Below are 17,510 nucleotides of genomic sequence, written 5' to 3' on the forward strand. Positions count from 1 at the left end.
GTGAAAATTCCAGTTGTGGCCAATGATGACAAAATCAGAATCTGTAACTAGAAGCTTTACAGGCTGTATCAGTAAGTCAGTAGGTTTGTTAGCAAATGTACAAATGAATCCTGACTTCATTATCCTCATATTCTAATCAACAAAATAGATCAGCTAAATTATTTTGTTCTACAACTTCAAGTGAGTAAATTATGCTTTTATATTATTATGTTTTAAATTTCACTAGTTTGAATGTCTGAGTTTTAAAATTCTGGGTTGCCATAGAATCAATTTATGCCTCTAAGTACAAATAAGATATTAACAGATTGTGAGCCAATAAAACCAATAATTATTGCATAACCTAAATTAACTTGTGGTATATAAGGTGCCTTAATATTCCCACATGTGTTTGTTGAGTTTAGTTGCTAAGTCATGTCCAACTCTTCACAACCCCATTGACTGTAGGCCACCATGTTCTTCTGTCTATGGGATTTCCCAGGCAAGAATAATGGAGTGGGTTGCCATTTATTTCTCCAGGGGATCTTCCTTACCCAGGGATTAAATCCAGGTCTTCTGCATTGCAGGCAGATTCTTTACCATCTGGGTCACCAGGAAAGTAGCATATATGGTGGTTTTCAAAATCCAAATAAGGTGAGCCAGTTTTTATTTATGATAATTGTATGTTACCTCTGTCCTTTTTGCTAAAGAAATTATTTACTTCATCCTCAAAGGTGTGACCCTTGTCTCCTTTCAGTTTGACAATACAATCATACACTTTGTAGTTTCATTTTCCAGTCATGAAACCCGAGAAAATGAAAGTTTGTGCTGTTATGGTACTTAATTGAGGTCTCCTGTCTTTTATGGTCCTTAATCAGAGGTCTCCTATCTGCATTTCAGCAAACCATAACCTGTCGCCAAAACTGGAGTGGAGGAGGTCATCGGCTGAGAGAGCTTGGCACTGGGATTATTTCTTTAACTGATCTCTAGGTCAAATGTGTCATTTAACAGATGAGTTGTCTGAGCAAATTGATTTCAGATTGATGTCTGTAGATAAAGTTGACCTCTGATAATGGGTAGGGAATGCATTGGAGGAAACTGAGGATTTTCAAACTAACTTATTCTCTTACCTACACATACCATCGCTGTCTGGGATGTTACCTTCCCAGTGAGCATTAGGTGCCATGTGGCACCCCGGACTTCTGGCATGAACCAGGATACATCAGACTGGGAGCTGTCTGTCTTTCTAACCCACATGGGCACTGAACTGGTGTTCATCAGGGGAAAGCACTGGAAAAACAGCCGAAAAGCAGAGAAGAAATTTTAATGAGGATGCTAGAATGTGATATACAGTGTCTGTGAAAATGGAAAACAGATATCAGTAAGGATTCTATATACATCGTGAATGCCTTTGAAGACATGAGAAAGTGCCCTGTCAGTCAGAAAGGTGATGAGATGAAGTAGACGTCTTTGGAGATACAGGAAAACGAGCATTATCAGCGACATTTATTATAAAGAGAAAGGACTCTGGATTTTTTCCATTGAATCTTAGTTCTATTCTAAACTGAGTCTTTTAGTCTCAGTAGAGTAATTTTCAAGAGTATTGTTGGACCCAGTCCCTTTGATGACTAGAGGCACAATCGTAGACAATGGTGCTGAGAACTTTAGAGGTTAGTTTATTCTCTTAACACTATGAAGTTTGTACTGATAGTATTTTCATTTATCAGGGGAGGAAACAGCCAATGAAAGTTTTTCTGTGGGACTCTAGGAAGGAAAAACTTTAAGTAAGAAAGTAAACATTCCTACCCAAATCATCTGACTTCAAGACTCATGGTTATTAATATGATCCTCTGCTGGGCAGATTGTGAAAGCTTTGACTATGACACATTTGAATAAAGCAGAGCTGCAGCTGGAACAACCAAAAAAATACACCTGATAAAAAAGCTTCATCGTTAGGGCCAAAATACAGGATCAGACTGGGCCCAGTGGTGGAGTACTAGGGCTAAGTTTTTGTTTTAAAGATTTTTTAACATGGACCATTTTAAAAGTCTTTATTGAATTTGTTACAGTATTGCTTCTGTTTTATGTTTTGTTTATTTTGGCTATGAGGCATGTGGGATATAGTTCCCTGAAAATGAGTTGCTCAATCGTGTCTGACTCTTTGCCACCTCGTGGACTTTACAGTCCATGGAATTCTCCAGGCCAGAATACTGGAGTGGGTAGCCATTCCCTTCTCCAGGGGATCGTCCCAATCCAGGGATTGAACCCAGGTCTCCCACATTGCAGGTAGGTTCTTTACCAGTTGAGTCACCAGGAAAGCCCCCTAAGTTCCCTGACCAGGGATCAAATCTGCACCCCCTGCATTGGAAGACAGATTCTTAACCACTGAACTGCCAGGGAAGCCCCTAGAGCTGAGTTTTTGACCAACAGCTTGTCTTTCCTGGCCACAGACAGAACTGTTTCTAAAGAATGGTGAATGGCTGGATATCCTCTGAGGCAAAGGACCGTAACTAAAAAGAGAAGTAGTAGAAAAATGCAAATGTCTAAAAAATTCAGACCTAGTACTGAGTAGACACTCAATAAATGTATGTGAGTAAATCAATGTGACCCTGTCAAGGAGATATCGTTCTGAAAATGTTTTTGGTAAAAGATAATGTTTGTTGGAAGAATAATCAAGCTCTACATTGTTCCAAGGAGGATGTTTTTGTCTGTATTTTTCTGTCTATTCAAGAGTGGAAAAGAGGCTTGCTTTTTACTCTATGCTTTTTTTGAACTGTTGCATTAAAAAAATCATGTCCATATTTTATCTTTAAAAAACACAATAGAAGAGAAGGATTCTTTGCTTTTTGTAACTTTGCCTGTGCTTTCTGAAACTTACCTACGTTGTAACATACATGAATTTAGGCACCTACGCCAGAAAGATTCAGGGGACTACTCATCTTTCCTAGACCTGCTTTTGTATTCTGGGGCCATAATCTAGCAAAGACATCAAGATTAGAGGCATATTTATCATTGTCATTAAAACTGTCTACAGGATAATTGCACAGGACTTTCTAGTTCAAGGGCCCTTACATGAAGGCATTTAATAGTCCAAATTCAAGAAGAGATTCCCTATTTCTGAAGGCTGCATATTAGGCTGGTCTATAGCTTTGTCCCGTTATTTGAAGTTGTACCTCCTGGTGTTTGAAATATTTCTCCTATTATTTGTTATTATAGTTTCCTCACTGCAATTCACTGCACAGTGCTTCTTAAGGGAGTTAATACATTTCAATCTTAGAAGCTAACTCTGATTTGTGTTTTCCCACTGATATCTCTGGTACATTCTGGATCTAGGAAAGGTAACCTGTGTCTATTATACTGAAGTCACATGGGGGGCTGTCATTAGTAGGAGGGAGTTGAGTAAATGTTGATGCTGAAGAAGATTCCTGCAATATTTGAATACAACTGCAGTCCATTCCCAATTCTCAATGGTTGTTTTTATAGACCATGAAATCATAGCTAAAGTCAACTCTGGTTCTGCCCTAATGGAGAGGAACAGTGGCACAAATACTCCTAAACCATAGATAATTCCAATGTATTTATACTTGACTTTTGAACGCTTTTTATGATAATTTTCACAGCACATTGCCCTGCTAATTATGTTTTGTTTTGGAAAATATTGAAATTAACTTGTATTTAGTGATTATGTGCTATCTGATAGAGAGGAGTCTCAGGGCTATGTTGGCAAATCAGGCTGGGGAAGATGCCCAGCAGTTTACACAAAGAAAGGCTGAACAGTTCAAAGCTCAAGGAAATAAGCCTGATCTGAGTAGCTGACATATGGTTGTAGGACCTCAGTTGCATGAAACTATTTTTCCTTCCTCCCTTTCCCCTTCTACTTCTTCCCCTTATTTCTCCTCCCCTCTCTCCCTTCTTTTCTTGGAAGCATAGGAAGTAACTCAAAAGAAGAGAGAACAACTAAGTATTAGACTGGCCAAAAAGTTCGTTTGGGGATTTTCTGTAAGATATTATGGGAAAATCCAAAGGAACTTTTGGGCCAACCCAATACATTAGTGCTAGGCCTTGGATACTGAGGCCTACCAAGGTCTGAGGAGCCTCAGCCAGTGGAGTTAGGAGCAGTCTGGGCCATCAGGTATTCTAATACCAATAGGCAGGAGTGAAAGCCAGGCAGTGGGTCGAAATCAAGTAGCAAGGACAGAGGACTTGGTAAGCAGTTTCCAGAGATTCAAGCAAGGCACTTGGTAAAGTCTTAGCATGTGATCAGGCATGCACAGTTCCATGAAAACTAGAGACAAGATGAGGAAGACACAGGGACCAGCCACATGTTGTGTAGAGTGACACAGAGTGGCAGTCAGAAGGGAGTGTCCCAAGGAGACAAGATTCCACTCAAGCCAAGAAGCCACCAGTGAGCGGGGCCTCCAGTCCCCGACCCCTCGCAGAACCAATCGGAGCCAAAGAGAAAACACTACCAAAATAAATGGTCCACCACTTCTTAGATTGAAGATGATGTCCAAAGCACCTGAGTGCTCTTTTTAAGGCACTGGTCACAGTTGTTCAAATAAAGCTGCAAACCTTCCCGGGAAACATCAACGTGAGAAAGTTGCGGGAGAATGAACATGTTTATACAGTCTGCCCCAGCTCCACCACCTGGAGGCTCAGCTTTCAAGTTAAATTGTTCCCAGTGCTGCAAACAAGACTGGATCTACTCCCTGGATTCTTCAAGATCCCTTTTCCAATACTGGCTAGAGGGGAGCCATAACCTTCCCTTTCCCTGTTTTCCTCCAGCCCAGCTAAGACAAGGAGTTTCACATTTTTCAACAAGTAATAAAAACAGAAACAAAAATAAGGAAAGGAAGATGGATGAAAATAGGTATGCATGTCAAATATAAGGTAACTCCGGGTTAGGTTTTCATGGGCTGACACTGATGAATTATCTTTGGCTGTCGGGAGTACCATATTGTGGAGGGTTCAGCTGCCGAGAATGTCATCAGTGATCTGCCAAATTCCTGCCGGGGGTGAAGGAAAGGGGAGCTTTGAGAAATCAGCTTTATACTTGCTGATGAATCGGCTTCATATTTGCCACCCTTCACCTTATTCCCAAAAAGCCAGTATAAACTAAAGATCACTTTGTTTTTGTGGGCCTTATTATGTCATTAGTGTTAGAACGTACTCTCCACAAGGGCATCTCTGTCTTGTTCCATGGTGTCTAGAACAGGACATGAGATGTGATGTCCCAACCCCTTGGGTGTTTGCCTGACTTCTTGCTCTCATTTAATGGATCCTGTCTCTAAAATTGCAGGTACCCTTGTATTATACTAGAGGAAGTGGCTTCCTGAGTTTGGTAAACCCAGGAAGAATCAGCATTTCCTTTTTATCTGTCTGTATAGTGGTATCAAGTTGGGCTGTTGGGGAGGAAGAACATTTTCTTTACCTTCTAGGTGCTCTGGCGGGTCTGTGAATTAAATTGACATGAAACATATCAGTGGGAGAAAATCACACAAAAGCTGAATAACATGGATCCATGGGAGAGACCCAGGGAGCCTGAGTTAACTCACTAAACAGGCCCAAGCCCTCACCTTAACACCATCTTCAGCTCAAGACAAAAGAGGATGTTGGGGGGGGGGGTGTGGTTTGGGACTTCAGAGGGGAGGAGGGCAATTCACAGGGAGATGGAAAAGCTGACGTTTGGTAAATAAATGTTTGCTGGACCTGTAGAGACAGTGGGACCCAGATTGGACGCTGATCTCTAGGGGTTTCCCCCACCACACTTGGTCCATATTCTTTTCCATTGTTGGTGCCGATAGCTCTATGCTGAGAACAGGCTCTCTTCTTTTAGGCGGTTAGGGGGGAGGTCAGAATTTCTGAGTTTTGGGGGCCTTGAGAGTTGGACTATAAAGAAAGCTGAGCACTGAAGAATTGATGCTTTTGAACTGTGGTATTGGAGAAGACTCTTGAGAGTCTTGGACTGTAAGAAGATCCAACCAGTCCATCCTAAAGGAAATCAGTCCTGGGTGTTCATTGGAAGGACTGATGTTGAAGCTGAAACTCCAATACTTTGGCCACCTGATGTGATGAGTTGACTCATTGGAAAAGACCCTGATGCTGGGAAAGATTGAGGGCAGGAGGAGAAGGGGACAACAGAGGATGAGATGGCTGGATGGCATCACTGACTCAATGGACATGAGTTTGGGTGAACTCCGGGAGTTGATGATGGACAGGGAGGCCTGGCGTGCTGCGATTCATGGGGTCGCAAAGAGTCAGACACGATTGAGCGACTGAACTGAACTGATTGTTTTCAGCTTGAACTAATCCATATGCCAAAGAGTTATGCTGGGGTGGCAAACTGGATTTTAGTTTAAGGAATATGCCTCTTGTTCAGCCAGCTGGCATACAATGTGGTAATTGACACAACCAGAGAGGCTTTTCTCTGAGGCAGCAAAAAGGCATTATCGACGATAGGGCCTATTCTGTGACTACAGTAAGTCCTACACATACTAACAAGTCCATTCCGAGAGTCAAGTTTGTTTGTACGTCCAGCAGAAGTTAGCCTAGGTACTCAACTAACACAATCGGCTATATAGCATGTAAGAGATTTATAACACGTTTCACACAAATAACAGATAAAAAACAAAAGTAAAGGCCCTGAAGTGTGCAGGTCTCAGCAGTTGCGGCGCATGGGGCTGAGTTGCTCTGTGTTGTGGGGGATCTTCCCAGACCAGGGATTAAACCCGTGTCCCTTGCATTGGCAAGCAGATTCTTCTCCACTGTACCACTAGGGAAGTCCAAGAAAACATTTTGCCTCTTAGAGCATGGTCCCTTGGAAAGTGTAGTAGGACAGTTTAAGAGCTGGCGCTTCTTAGTAGTGCCAGCTACATCACCGCTGCTTTTGTGCTCTCCTCCAGACATCCCGGGCTTGAAATAGATACTTTCCTACTGGACTGTATCCAGCAGTGTCCAGTAAGTTCATGAGAGCACAGCCACTTGTAGGGGTGCACACATGTGACAGTGTACCCCAGACACGTGACGTAACTTACGTGATTGGGCATGAGAACACACGTTCACCTCTTTCAAAGTTCACAATTTGAAGGTTCGTATGTAGGGGCCTTAACTGTGTATCTTTGCCATCACCTGTGTTGGGGGGGTGACATGTGCTCTGAGCACCTCCCCGCCCCCTAACCCTCGCATCACTGCAGCCCTCTCTCCCCACTCTGCCGCATCACTGCAGCACCTCCAGAGAGTCGGTTACAGTCCTTCCTAGTTCCTCTGCAGAAAGGATTTTCCATGTTTTCTGTTTACCCATGTGGCATCCCTTCCATCTGTCAACTTTCAGTTTGTTTTTCTGTAAATTAACTTTTTATAGCACATGAAAGAACTGTTGAGTTTCTTCTCAAACCTACCATAGTTTTTTTACTTAGATGATAGGAAAACCTCAGGAAACACTAAATTCTCAGAATTGAATACCAGCATTCTCTTGGGGTCATTTTCTAAAGCGATAAAAGCCTTTTTATTCATGGTGTTTCACTTTTCAGAGGAACGTGGAGAATTTGATCGCAGTGAAGCATGCATAACCATGCCAGGCTGCTTTGAGGGAGAGGTTTACTACTGATGGTACATTAGCAAATCCTGGCATGTTTGAGGCTGATGATCTCCAAAGGGCCCCGGCTGGTGTACATTTTACCAAATACCACCTTTCCTCTCCTCTGCTTTGGTTGGATCTAGGCAAGGATTGAAGCTCATTTTATAAGACCCAATGGATACTTGGGCTCCCCAGGTGTACTAGTGGTAAGAATCTGCCTACCAGTTAGGAAACACTAAGAATCTGCAAAATCTGCCTAGTGCAAAAGACTGAAGAGACACAGGTTGGATCCCTGGGTTGGAAAGACCCCCTGGAGGAGGGCATGGCCACCCACTCCAGTATTCTTGCCTGGAGAATCCCATGGACAGAGGAGCCTGGTGGGCTACAGTCCCTGGGGTCACAAAGAGTCAGACATGACTGAAGTGACTTAGCAAGCATGCAGTGATTACTTACCCACTATGTATGCACACCGTCCTATACCTATGAATCTGTTCTGCTTCTCTCTCTCCTCTGCTCCACCTTTTTGCAGAGGGAATCCTAGTTTCTTTTTTCTCTCGTAAGTTAGTCATTTCATAAAAAGTCAATAAAGCAACCAAAAAATTCCCTCTCAAGAATTAGGACATCTATTTCTGCCACTTAAAAAAAAATATGTGTGTGTGTATATTCACTTGTGAGTGTGTGAGAGGCAGAGTGGTGGTGTTGGTGTCTGACGAGGATCAGTCAGACAAAACATGCCTGGCATTACTCCCACTTTATTGTTGTAAAACTGAGGTCTGGACAGGTGAACTGATTGCATCTGTGCTAGTCTGTGATGCACTGATTTGTTTCCTTTAATGAAATCTGAATAAAATAATTGACAGATAAAGCAGATACATGTGGACTTTGAAAAATAGGGGTTTGAACTGTGTGGATCCACTTTCATGTGGATTCACTCAATAGTAAATCCTATGGAACTCCAGGATAGTCCTTGGCTGGTTGAGTCTGGAGATATGTAACCTCTGATACAGAGGAACCGTGTGTGTGGAGCACTGACCTAAGTTACACTTGCTCCTTGACCCCACTGTGTTGTTCAAGGGTCAAGTGTATAGTAATTTCATCTTGGGGCTAATAATAGTGTACCTTGAGTGGCTGTCAAGCATTTCTTTCAAACTTTCATTATTTTACTGTCCTGGCTATAAAAAAATATGATCTGGCCTATTTCCTAGTGAAGAAATTAATTCATCTTCCACAAAGGTTCTGAAAATACACACTACTCAGTAAATCCAGATACAGCTAATGGCCATTTTCAGAATATGATGGAGAGGGGCTACCCTTAGCCCTTAGCATTTTGAGTTTCCAAATGCCAGTTACTTAAATGGTTTCCATGTCTTCCTCCCTCTCAATTCCTCTTACCTCGCAGACATGGCTGTGTGCATGCATGCTTAGTCATGTCTGAGTCTGTGACCCCATGGACTGTAGTCTACCAGCTTCCTCAGTGCATAGGATTTTACAGGCAAGAATACTGGAGTGGGTTGCCATTTCCTCCTCCAGGGGATCTTCCAGACCCAAGGATCAAACCCGCATTTCCTGGGTCTCTTGCATTGGCAGGCGGATCCTTTACCACTGAGCTACCTGGGAAACCCCAGGCATGGCTACCTTCTCCTTCCCTGAGCTACAAAGAAAGGATCAACGACCTTTCAATACGATAGATGAAGCTGGTGGTCATGTCAAAGTTAGGGTCGGGTGGGAGGAAGAGTTCTGGCAGGAAGTCTGGGCAGGGTGATGGTCTTGAAGGAAGGTTCTCAGGTCCCTACAACAGCTATCAGGATTGGACATGAACATAAGTCACCTGAACTTTCCCCAGCATATTTAGTTCAACTCTTAGTTCCACCTCAGCATTTTCTTTCTTTGGCTCTGCATCAGACCACTCACCTTACTGCTCCGAGGGCCTCTTGAGCTGGTTTTCCGCTGTCCTTCCTGGCCACTCCATGTGGATCATGGGGACAATCATTCGGTTCAACATCCTTTCCAAATGCAGGGAACAAAGGTGGGGACCACTGAACCCCTAGGGATTCTTCCAGGCTGTACCATCTCCTGGAGCCTTAATCTTAGCAGCAAAAAAAACTTCAGGGCTTCTCTGGTGGTCCAGTGGTTAAGAATCCATCTAGCAGTGCAGACTGGTTCGGTCCCCAGTTTGGGAAGAACCCACGTGCCAGGGAACATCTGGGCCACAATTACTGAGCCCAAGCTCTGGAGCCCACGAATCGAAACTGCTGAGCCCACTTGAAGGAACTACTGAAGCCCCCATGCCCTACAACCCATGCTCTGTAACAAGAGAAGCCACTGCAATGAGAAGCTCTTGCACCCAACTAGAAAAAGCCTGGGTACAGCAACAAAGGCCCCATACATACCCACCCGCCCCCCCCCCAAAAAAAAACTTGAACAGTTTGAAGAATCTTTAAGCTCATCATTTATATATACTTTTATCTCACCCCCTAAAGCCCCAGGTGTTGTGCGGGGTTTAGGCTCTTTTCGGTTAGCAAACTTCAGCTTTCATCTTTAGGTCAGCTTGCCCTGCACTCATCCTTCACCACTGACCCAGCTCTTACCTGAGATTTCTTATTCCTGAGTTTGTAACACAATTTTCTATTTTCTCAACACCTTGTTCCTGACTTTGAAACCTAGGGCTCCTTCAAGGGCACGGGTTTCCTGCAGACCAGCTGCCCTTCCTCCAGCACACACCCATGCACTTGCAGTTAGATTGGGGAGTGGTTAGTCTGGAGGCTTTCTTCTTTCCCATCAGCATCTTCAGATATTTGCCATCTTATGACCGTGTCTGAAAAAAATTATCCTCTTGAAGGGATTTTGCCGGGCTGTACACAGTGTATCCCTTCTTGTGACTCACATCTGAGTTCCTGGAAATATCCGAAATAAACATTCACAAGTGAATTAGGCAACAGGTTCATGGTCTTGCTTGAATCTCTGATGTGCTTGTGTGTGATTCTTCATTTGTTTGGAATGATCCGTTGAGCAGCCTAGCTGTATGGTTCTGCCATGTCCCTCCTCTAGGGACCTTTATCTCCCTAGATCCACAGGAGTCTGCTTCCTCAGTGACTTGTCATAAGCCGGGCCTGGACCTATTATACTCTTTCAGCAAGAACCTCTCAATCCTACCTGCCCTTTGACCTCTTATGTATTTACAGTCTTGAACTCTTTCATCTCTCCCTGTTTTCAAGCCCCTTTAGGCTTCATTTTTCAGGACCTCATGGTTGATCACTTCAATTTATTTTTCATCACCTCCTTGGCTCCCTTGACCTTTCAACTCATCCTCTTTGCAATGCCTGCCCCAGCTCTGCATCAGGTCTCTTAGTGACGTTCGCTACTCCTGCAACCCATCGGAACAACTGGTAAAATGAAAGACAGTGAGGGAATGAGTAATTCCTGTTGACAGTGTTCATCTTACTTGCCATTCTGGTGTGATTGGCAGGTCATCAAAGTCCATGCTGCTCACAGAGCTCACTTATATGCCTCAGAATCAGAAATGCTGCCCTGAAATGGATGGGATCTCTTAATTGAGAGAAGGCGATAAATTAACTGCTTTTAAAATGTTCTCTCTACGTGTGCGCATAAGTAGTAGATAATTTTGTAGAAATGAGAAAATATGGGTGGTGGGGAGAGATGAGCAGACTTTCTGATTGTTTTTCCCTGTTTTGGTTTTGTTTCCACTTTTTCCTCTTTTTTCTGTGTCAATATCAGCCCTCACTTCACAAACATATAATAACCCCCCCCAACTAAATAACCTAGAATATATGTTTTTCTCCAAGCTCATAAAGATATAAATATACTATGTTTTTCTCCAAGCTGAGCCACCAGGGAAGCCCAAGAATACTGGAATGGGTAACCTCTCCCTTATCCAGTGGATCTTCCCAACCTAGGAATCAGACTGGGATCTCCTGTATTGCAGGTGGATTCTTTACCAGCTGAGCTACCGGGGAACTAATAAAGATATATACACACCCACATAAACATCCATATATGTGCATATATATGTACATACATACATGCACACTGTGGCTGTATTGGCTTTTTGGTCATTGTTATAAAAGATGAGATTTTAAAATATGCATTGTCTGTTTCTTGTATTTGTCATTGTGTATTAAGTGGCAGAAATCACTCCAAATCATTTTTACTCTGAATTATTAATGCTGTCACTTCAATAAACATTTATTGAGCATCTACAATGAGCATTCTAATTTGAGATTTATTCACATTTCTGAATTGAAAAGGGAATAAAGAGATTCATGGTCCAGCCCTCCCATAGAATGGATGAGAAAACTAAGGCCTGATAAGTATCCATGAGTTGTTCATGGTCATGCAGCCAACTGGTGTCATGTCAGAACCTAGCTCCTGTGGTCTCCAAGTTCAGCACTATTTCAATTGTACTATATATTGGTCTGGTCAAAAGGTTTGTTTAGGTTTTCCCATAACATGGTATGCAGAAACCCGAGCAAACTTTTTGGCCAACCAATACTAAATCCCATAAATTAATGTGGGAGTCTTGTCTGACAGTTACTGACACCTGAAGTTGAGAGTATGCTACAAAATAGGATAAATATTCTGGCCTTAGGTAGGGAAGTATAGTGATGAGCAGTTCAGTGGACAGAGCAAACTGCTTTTATTGAACCAAATTTATCAACCAGTGGAGACTCATTAGGACCTCCCAGCTTTTGAAGGGACATCAATAGAAAAGAGAAATTTGAATTGAAGAGCTACATAAGAGATCTTACGAAAGGAATTCCCTCCCCACCTGAAGAGCGCTCTTTTCCCAGAGAAAATCATGGTAGAAGGTGACTGAAGATCCATTCTGGCTGCTCAGACACATCTGGAAAGGCTGAGCTTTCAGCTGGAGCCCCTTGCCCGTGCTGAGGGAAAGGAAGCTGTCGCCCAAGATGCTAAAACTTATGGCAACACATGAGAACCTTTGTGTTCATAGGAGGAAACAAATACATCACATTTTTTTGTTTAACATTTATTTTTTGTTCTGCTGGGTCTTCATTGCTGCACACGGACTTTCTCTAGTTGCGGTTAGCGGGGGACTTTTCCTTGTGGTGCACAGGCTTCATATTGCCGTCGCTTCTCTTGTTGCAGAACACAGGCTGTAGGCGTGTGGGCTTCAGTATGTGTACCTTGGGGGCTCAGTAATTGTGACTCATGGGCTCCAGAGCATTGGCTCAGTAGCTGTAGCACACGGGACCTAGTTCCTCTGCTGCACGTGGGAACCTCCCAGACCAGGGGTCGAATCCGTGACCCCTGCATTGGCAGGCAGATTCTCTAGACCACCAGGAGAGCCCCCAGAACTTTTTTTTTAATGGGGGTGTAGTTGCCTTGCAATGTTGTTAGTTTCTGCTGTACAGTGCAAGCGAATCAGCCATATGTATACATATATCCCCTCCCTCGTGGCCTTCCCTCCCCCCCCCGCCCATCCTACCCCATTTACAATTCGTAATGGGGCTTCTGTGGATCTAATTGTCAAATGTTATCCTCTGCCAGATTTTTGTGCATTTGCTTTCTTCTATTGTCTCCAAACTGACCTGAATCCCACTGTGTTCATTCGGTCATCAGATAATTGTCGGGCATCTGTTCTATGCCAGCACGATTCCAGGGGCTGAATAAAGGGAGAATCTGATGTGTGGGCCTTCCATGTCCAAGCAGGAAACCACCGAATCTCCTGTGTGTTCATCCCTCCAGATAACTCAGTGTGGACTCCATGACCTTCATTGAAAACAGAGGAGAATGAACAACGTTTCTTCAAGCCAGCTAATTCTTTGGTTATTAAGAAGCTGATTGGATCTTTTGCATGCATTCCAAAAACTCTTTGAAGAGAGTCCTTGAAGGTATAATTCCATCAGAATATGTATAATATGGACACTTCAAGACAGTCCCCCCCGCCCTCCCCTCGCCACCCAGGAACACCTCAGCTCTGTCAGTGTGTGATGCGATTTTATATCACAGGATACCTGTCATTTGGAAAAAAAATTGCTTTCAATTCTGGGTTTTCTGGGGGCAGTTCAGAAAAGTACTGGGTTCAGGGTCTTTATTGTGTATGTTATCTTTTCCTTTTGGGACTCTGCAGTTCTATGTAAATTATGATCATAGCTAGGATTCAGTAGATACCTACTAGGTGTCAGATTGTCTACTAGCCACTTCACAGACATTTTCTAATTCAGTCACCTTGCCAGTCCTCTGTTACTATATCTTCACTTCAAAAAGGAGGCCCCGGGGAGGTGAGGTGGTTTACATCATGTCACAGAACTACACGGGGCAGGGAGGAGGTCCAGATTCCCATGTCTCCAAAGCTGGGGTTGAGACTGATTGCACTGCACACGTCACCCCCACCAGCCCTGGGACAGAGGAGAATTAGGACGTGGGGGCTGCAGGTGGGACTGGGATTATGTTCTCATGGGTCAGTGTCAAAGGAGGGCCTTGGCATTTCCCAGTTGGTCCAGTGGTTAAGATTTGTGCTTCCAATGCAAGGAAGTGTGTATTCAATCGCTGATCGGGGAACTAAGATCCCACATACCTGGCGGCCAAAACAAAAAAAGCCAAAATATAACAAACAGAAGCAATATTATAACACATTCAATAAAGGCTTTTTGAAGCCATTTTTCAAGCCTTTATTGAAATGGTCCACATTAAAAAAAATCTTTAAAGAAGAATCTTCTAAAAGCTGAATTTTGAATGTTTAGAGGATGTCCTACTTGATATGAGTGGTCTCCTGGAGCTGGAATTTTCTTTTGAATGCCATCTCTGCACAAGTACTGCAAAGAACCGTGGAAAGGGAGAGCAGACTGACTTCAGATAATGTGACAGTTTACAAAAAAAAAAAAAAGGAAGAAGAAGAAGAAATAAAACTACAATTTCCAGTCCTGCCAAAAAATCTCTCTAGGGTACTTATGGCTGATCCAATACTTGTCCTCTGGGTAGTCAGATAACCCAGCCTTCAGTGAGCAAGAAATTCTCTATATCTCTTTAGTTAACTATTTCTACATATAGCCAGAGTCTACAGAGAAAGTGCCCTAAATTGATACTTCCAGGTGAGAAAGTCTCTCAGGAGACCGTATGATATAAATCAAAGTATTGTTATTCACATCTAAACTTAACAGTTCTGCTTAGCTCTTATATTTGTTTTATATGCGTATTCCTCAAAGTTTCCTTAGCAATAGATTCGTGGGTGATTTGTGTTATCATGTCCGCATTATGTATTCAAGATGAGGGAACAACCTCAGAAAGACAAAGGGACCCTTGAGGGCTACCTGGTGACTCTGTGATAGAGCCAGAATTAAATCGTTTTTAGATGAGACATTGTATATAGAGTTTCATGTAATTTCTCATGTGTTCTAATAGAGAACTCATTTTGAAGGTTACCATATTAGATGTGGAACAAATCTGGATGTCTGCTGCTCTCTGGCTAAGGACCACTATAGGGTAAAAGATTAGGACTTCCAGTTTGGGCTCCTTGGTAATGAAATCAACTGTTTGGTTAATGTTAACATGACAGATTTCATGCCTGAATAATTCCTCAGTCCCTCACTCCCTACCCTTATTTCAGCCTGGGTCTCCTTTCATCTTTGAGGTTTCTGAGCTATTTTATATTAGCTTACTCACCTAGGAAGCTAATACCATATATTCACCATGTGCTCAGAGAAGAGTCCAGTGACAAAGACCCCACGCACTGGACATTCAATGACATCATCCTCTCTTGACATGGTGCATGTGGGTCTTGGTAGGAGTGTTAGTGTAAGTCCGTGTGCCCAACGCAGTGAGGCCAAACAGAAATGTCAGAGTCTGGAGGAGAGGAAAGATTATTGCAAGGCCCTGCAAGTAGACAGGTGGCTCATGCCCTAAAAAGCCCCGAACTCTTCAAAGCTTTTCATCAAAGCATTTTTAAGAGCCAGGTGAGGGAGGGGGAATCTCAGGGAACATATCAGCTTGTGCACAATTCTCTGACTGGCTTATAGTGAAGGAACAGAGTGGTGTCACAGGAGTAAACACTATCAGTCCTTAAGCTCCAAGAGGCCTGGGGACATATCCTCATGGTCATGAAGTAGTTAAACTTTTCCATTTGGTGGGGGGTTTTCACATCTGTAAAACAACTCAGGAAATGTGCATTAAATACTGTTATCTATTCAGTCAATCCTGAATACTCATTGGAAGGACTGATGGTGAGGCTGAAGCTCCAGTCTTTTGGTCACCTGATGTGAACAGCTAACTCACTGGAAAAGTCCCTGATGCTGGGAACGATTGAGGGCAGGAAAAGAGGGCGTTAGAGATAAGATGGCTGGATGGCTTCACTGAAGCAATGGACACGAACTTGGGCAAACTTCAGGAGATGGTGAGGGATAGGGAGGCCTGGTGTGCTGCAGTCCATGGGATCTCAAGGAGTTGGACATGACTGGATGACTGAAAAACAACATCAATTAAATAGGTACTTCAGAGAGGAGCTAAAGCAGAGGATAAGAGGGAAGGCCTGTCTTGGAAAGGCCGCCTAGGGTCCTACTCAGTTACAGGACTTCCCCTGTGGCTCAGATGGTAAAGAATCCATCTGCAGTGTAGGAGACCTGGGTTCGATCCCTGGATTGGGAAGATCCGCTGGAGAAGGGAAATGCTACCCACTCCAATATTCTAGCCTGGAGAATTCCATGTACTGTATAGCCCATGGGGTCACAAAGAGTCGGACACGACTGAGCGACTTTCACTTCACTTCAGTTACAGGAGATGAAATTAGCTTATTTTAATAGATGTTTTTAGAAAGAAATATCGAAGTATTGAAGAAATCGCCCATCCATCTAGAGGGAAACCTTTTGTTTTATAACTTTAACCTTGTGTGTGCATGCTCAGTTGCTTCAGTCACGTCCAACTCTTTGTGACCCATGGACTGTAGCTCAGCAGGCTCCTCTGTCCATGGGATTCTCCAGGCAACTGGAATGGGTTGCCGTACCTTCCTCAAGGTATCTTCCTGACCCAGGAATTGAACCCTGTGTCTCCTGTATTGCTGGCAGATTCTTTACCCCTGAGCCACCAGGGAAGCCCAAACTTTACTCTTACTACTAATCTTTAGGGTTTCCTTGGTGGCTCAGACAGTAAAGAATCTGCCTGCAATGCAGGAGACCTGGGTTTGATCCCTGTGTTAGGAAGATCCCCTGGAAAAGGAAATGGCAACCCACTCCAGTATTCTTGCCTGGAGAATTCCATGGACAGAGGAGCCTGCTGAGCTACAGTCCATGGCTCACCAAGAGTCGCAAACGACTGAGCAGACTAACGCTTTTCACTAATTCTTACTCCATCTCAGCTCTTTTCACGTTGTGGGATTGTTTGGGGTCAGTGGGCCAGGATCTGAAATGGCTGTGTGTGTGTGATGGTTGTTAATTATCTCAGAAAGGCAAATGATCAAGTGAAGGGAAACAGGCGACACTTCACAGTGAATGTAAAGTGGTGTTTGTATTGCTGCCAACTGTTGGGGAGAATTTCTTATCTGTTGCTAGGAAAAAAAATACTGGAAAGCATCAGTGGAAACCTACAAATAAAATCCTGAAAACTGTAAAGATTTATATGAGTTATTCAAAATAGGGGCAATGTTATTATTTATGAAGACTAAATGTTTGTATTATGGTACAATAACATTTAATTCTAATGATGATTCCTTTGCAATATTTGTTTAAATTTCAACCATGCTAATTTGGTGTATGAGCTGTTATTTATCTTTGTCTGTTTATGAAGCCAGTTTGTTAGGCAAATGATCAATGTAATTTGCTTACTGTCATTCAGAAAACCATCTTCAAACATTTTAGAAGCTTCTATATACCAACAAAGTTTATGTTAATTATATGTAAAAATATTCTTTACTTGGACATTATCATGTTAACTTCAAACCCAACATGTTTACCCTAAAATTCCCTGTTTCTAGGATAAATGAGTCTTA

This window comes from Cervus elaphus, chromosome 32 (assembly GCF_910594005.1).
Source record: "Cervus elaphus chromosome 32, mCerEla1.1, whole genome shotgun sequence".
NCBI classification, from domain to species: Eukaryota; Metazoa; Chordata; class Mammalia; order Artiodactyla; family Cervidae; genus Cervus; species Cervus elaphus.